The following is a 6,028-nucleotide window of genomic DNA, read 5'->3' on the forward strand; positions in this document are numbered from 1 at the left end:
GCTTCGAGTTTAAATCTTACTAGCAATTAATTTTTTTCTATAAGATATAATGTTTCATATATGATAATATGAGATATATTGTTTCTTATAAGCATAAAGCAAGGACACGTTTACACCCGCTCACTAATGACGGCTCTCACGACCGAGTCAAGTTGAAAGTAGTTAACTTAGAGTATGCAAGATAGAAAGTCAGTAAAGACCCAAAAATCGCAGATTCTATTTTACCAACTCTCTTTAACAATTTACGTTATACAATTAAAATTTCATAACAGTCACTATTAAATCATTACTTTGACCAATCTTAATATATTTCATTTAAATTTGATTCAAGGATGTTTTATACAGATTTTAATTTATCTAAATGATTAATTTATTAATTTATCTAAATTGTTGTCTACAAATATGAAAATCAAAATAACAAGTATTCACATTAAAAATAAAACATTCTGAAAATGTCAAAATGAAATTATAAATATTTTCATTAAAAAATTAAGTTATTTAAGCAATAAATTAATAAATAAAATATTTATAGGTTAGTCATGATACCTTGACTTATAAAAATTATTTGCGAAATCTGAAGATACATAGTGTCTCGGCGCTAAGCATACGAGAATATGATATGCAATAAAAAAGCGAGTGTAAAATGTCAGTTTAAGATATTTCAATGAGAAGGTTGTCCGATTACATTCGGTTACCTTTCACTTTTTCGAAGAAGAAAGGTTTATATAAAGCTTCCAAGTATCACAATCTGTAATTGGATCATAATTGTATTCGACACCAAAAAGTACACAAAGAGATCCATTTGAGATAAACACAATTGTAAGGATTATAATATATGTATAATATTAAGAAAATAGTATACAAATAATCATGCTTTAAATTCTTTTTTTAAAAGAAATGCGTTTATTTCATTAAAATAAAAAGCGGTATGAAATATATATTTTATTGAAGTGATCTATTATAATACAAAAATAATTATAATTAAAAATGTCCATTTTCTGATAGATTTACAAAAAATTTGTTTAAACAATGGAGGCTTCAAATTCTTGCAGCATACAGAATTTTGATGCTGCTTTACCAAATCAACTCTGAGAACTTTTTGATATCTAAAGATAAGATTTTTGTTTTAATTAAAGGACTTGTTCTAAATAAAAAAAAATCAACGAAATATATATCAAATGTCTAAAAATTAATTTGATGAAAGCAACATCAATAGGTATATTAAGATTTCGTCTTTCGCCTTTTAAAGAAATTTGTGAAAGCAAAAGTAAACATTTCTAAGTTATAATTATTATTATTTTGTAGTTATATACATGTGGACAATTCAATAAAGTGAGTATACATTTTTATACTTTATATTATAAAATAAACCTCTTATAAACTTAATTTATAACAAACTTAATTTATAACACGATTATATATATGTTCATTACATGTAAATTCTTTTTAATTTAAAAAAAAATTATTATTTTATTTTTAGGAGCTTGCATTAATTAAAAGCGAATTATGAAATTTGTATTTTTAGCAAAATATTTCTTAGCAACCATTTAAGTAACTGTATGAATACTAATAGCAGGACTCGAAGTTGTTCAATCGAGCGCAATAAAATCGACGCGGAAAAAAGAATGAAACACACAAAACCAATGAACTTTCCATTGCACAAATGCACGGTCAGTGTGCACTGTGCTGTCGAACGATTTGCGCGATTGTGTTTGCAATATTGTGTTTGCAATATGTTCTTCCGCCCAGTTCTGGTAAAACTAAAACAATTTTTACAACTTTAAAAAAGAGAAAGATTCTGAACACAATTGTGCAAACAATTAAAAAGAAATTATAAGAGAAGTTAGAATATGAAATATGAATAAAACATATGTATTAAAAAATTGTAAATTAGTGAAAATGACTTCATATAATCAATACTAATCGCCTTCTAGTATTAAATTATATAATTTTTCAATTGAGAAGTATGAAAATAATTTATTAACTAAGTTAATTTAAAGTTTAGTTTATTAACTTAAAGTTCAGAATTTCTTAACTTACCTACTAATAATTCACTACTAATAAGTGGCTACAAAAGTAAAATAATTTCATAATTTTATTTTGTTTTGTGTGTTTTTGTTTTGTGTACTTTTTTTTAAAGCATTAATATTTATGCAAATCAACGTAGACATTGATGCTTTGAAAAAAAATGGAGCATGAAAGAAAAGGACTATTTATATATACTATTTTATGCGCTACATTTTGCTTCTATTATCATTTATTAGTAACGAATTATTGATAAATAAATTAAGAAAAAATGAACTTATTAGAGAAAGATGTAAATCGTCATACTCGGAAAGGAAGTGAGATTAGTCAACGATGAAATAAAAATTGGTTTCTCTATAAAATCTACGTAAACTTTACTCATTGATTGACAATTTTCGCCAATCGCCATCTACCTTTCATTCTCTATTAATCACTGCGACTAGCATGATCTATTCAGTCTAGACTGCAAGCGGACTGTTCTTAACTTCTAACTAATATGCATCAGCTACTTCTTCGAACTCCACCATCTGCCTCATTTAAAATAAGTAAAAGGTCCTCAAATTTGCCAACAAATCTAACAGTGATTTAATTTAATCAAATGTTTGTCATAGAGATCAGAAATAAGGTTTGTGTAACACCTGGACAAAGTAATTGGCTTTTCTTTTAGCGTAACATTTTACGGATGTATCGAGAGAACTAAGTAAAAAGAGAAAATGTTGCATACATTAAGTACGATAAAATTTATCAGACAGCAATTAAAATTTAAATTAATATTGATGTAGATAAAGGTGTCTCCGTCTGGTGAACGTTCACCAAAGCCTTAGCACTAATCGAAGTCTGGTTTCACGGTTGTTTTAATAAGATACGTAGCTGTCGGTAAAATCGTAGGCATCATCAATAATTTTGAGTTCATCGATGCATTTCAATCCTGAAAAAGACCGGTCGTTTTACGCCATAACAAAATATTTGCTTAATTATGCAATTCAATGAGCAGAATGTCTAAAATCGAATAATGCTATTTTAAGACATCTTTCAGAGTTTTTTGAAATATATTAAAGCTGTTTCTCATTTCAATAATTTAATCGATATGAATCAATACTTTCGATATGAACGTGTTTTTTGTATCTATCCATTCAAAATAATTTATATTTTAAGGTATTGGTCATAATTAGTTTCATTCATTTTGCTAAACAGCCTGACAGAGATGTTTTCTCAAATATGGAATTGAAGAGAATAAAAGAGAACTCTTCAGTACTCTTTTAGACCTATTTAAATTAATTTTTTTGTAATTTTGTAATTTTTGAATCTTCATTATGATATCAATAAAGATGGCTTGAACAGAATCGAAACATTCAATTCTTTCGATCAGTATGTAATGTTTTGAACAATACATTTATTATTTCGCACGAAATAACTGCGTTTGATTATTGCTCTCAATTGCCAGTTAGCCAGTATAATGTATAATGTATTTTTATCTTTTTTTATTTTTTAAAAAATAAAGAAATATCCTTGTTGATATCTTAATGTTAAAGTTGTTAAAGTTGGTTTTAGATATTCTGCTCTTGAAAATAAAATAATAATTTTATTCATTAAGAAGCTATAATTAAAAACTATTTATTTCTGTCACAATTATCGTAAATAAAGTGCTTCCTCAAAATAAAATTCATCGATTTATGTTAATTAAATACATTATAAATTATTTGAGTACTCAACTACAAAAATTAAAATATGAAGCTTTAAAATCCTTTTTAAACATTGCTCTGTCATTGCTCAATCATTTTTTGCAAAGATAATTTTAAATTTTTTCTTTTAGTGCTGATTTTAAGTGATCCTTTAATTTCGTTGAGTAAATAGTATGATAATAAAGTAATAATAATAATAAAAGTATAATAATAATTAAAGATTTATTATGTGTTAATAAAATTAGCATGAATATGAAATCTACACATTTAAAAAAAAATTAAAATTTTTAAAAATATAGAGATGAAAGAAATATTTATTGCGACTTTAGCGATAAGTCAATACATAATTGACATGTAGGAATACGTATTTGCGTGTACATATATACGTGTGAGGTTAATATAAATTATATTATGGCATTATATATTTAAATAACATATATTTGTCATATATATATGTCTCGATGACGTCAAATCTTAATTAAAATCAATGTAATATTTTCAAGCATCCTGTTACTATTCTAAACATAATGCAAACCGCTGCATGTTGAAGCTGCGATTAAAGTTAAGTGAGCTGACAAAATAGCATAGATCAATAACGTTAATTTCTATAACTTTGCTATAAACCTGTAATCACGCAGACTTATTACTCATTTCAGCAATAACGATTCTTGCAGAAATACAGGTGAAAAACGCAAAGCTCAATGACCGCTCTTTTCACCCTTTCGCAAAAGCGGCTGTAATCGATTTGAAGGATCGAACGAACGGTAAGAACATCGAAACATCCGTTCGAGAGAGAAACCTTTGCACCGCTGTGCCAATCAATGATCATTTTCACTTTTACCCCGAACGATAAAATAAACGTTGAACCGGCTAACATCGTACGAACGCGTGTCACGTATAATGCGTGAAACTTGTATTTTAGATGCAATCAAGTAGCTCATGGAACACCGTTGCATGTACCTGGGCCTCTTGATCGAACGGTCCCACTTTCATGCAAATCTCAGTAGCTGCAAGGTTAACAACATTCGTGCTATAGACTATTCTTTTAGACGGTAGTAACGTAGACGACGGTAGTAAGTAATTCTTTACACAGAATAATTAATTGCGTGTTACTTTGAGTCTACAAAGTGAAAGAAAAACGATAGTGCGAAAAGACGCTGAGAGGAAGGCACTCAAGCATAACATCAAAATGACAAGATTAAAATAAATTGCAAATAATTAAAAAGACTTTTAATGATTATTTTGGAGCCATTTTATGTCACATTTTGACTTCATGATGACTTATGTTCTACTTGGGCATCTGATAATACTAATTAGACCCAGCTTAGTGCAATAATTTTTCATTATTATGCGTTTATGAGCTATACTATAGTTGTAAAGAATTATTCTTTAATTCCCAATTTCTATGTGAAACGGATATATTATTCTATTTCAGTTATAAACTTATCTTTTGCAACATGGGAAAGAGACAAAAAGAAGAGAAACAAAAAAATCATTTACAAGACGTGAGACAGGAGAGAAAGAAATTCATTCATTCATTATTATCTGTGTTCGCTTTTGTTAAACGATTTATGAAACATATCGCGAAGGTTCACTTGATTATACCAAGCTCGAAATTGTCTGCTATTACAATCTCCGGTTTGCAGAGAACAAAATCGTGCCACGTCACACTTTCACTGGGACGACGGGAGAATCCGTTTCCGGACCAACAATCAAATATATCATAAAAATGCTCGTGAGACTACATACTGCGTTATGCGAAAGGTAAAACGTACAATATTGTGAAGTAACAAAAGAGATGTATGTGAGTCTTTCCAATCGTAATTAATACTAAAGAATCACAAGAAGATAAATCAGAAGTGATGATTAAAAATTTATTCAGCTATCGAGATTGTAATTTATTTCTGTTACATCTAACATTAGATAATCTAAGACGAGACTATTAATAGTTATAAAATGTTTACAAATGTAGAAGTTATCTTTCTACGAGATTACAGACATTTATACCTGTAAGTATATATTTATAACGCAGTATTTATCAAAGAATAGATATGTCTACAGACATATAGAACGATTAAAAAACGTTTGGAATGATTTAAATATCTTTCGTTGAAATATTGACAGCTATTTCTGTCAAAATGATTAAGTATATCAAATTATTCATGTCGCTTCTTAAATACATTATTTTTCACTTTGATCTAAAACTTTTTTAATATTTTGCAATAATTAATTATTTTCTTCAATATTAAAATATAATTTTAATATATATTCTTGCATAATTTTAATGTATATTATTGCCTAATTCTTGTTTTCGTATTAGC

This window comes from Atta colombica, unplaced genomic scaffold (assembly GCF_001594045.1).
Source record: "Atta colombica isolate Treedump-2 unplaced genomic scaffold, Acol1.0 scaffold68, whole genome shotgun sequence".
Lineage (NCBI taxonomy): Eukaryota > Metazoa > Arthropoda > Insecta > Hymenoptera > Formicidae > Atta > Atta colombica.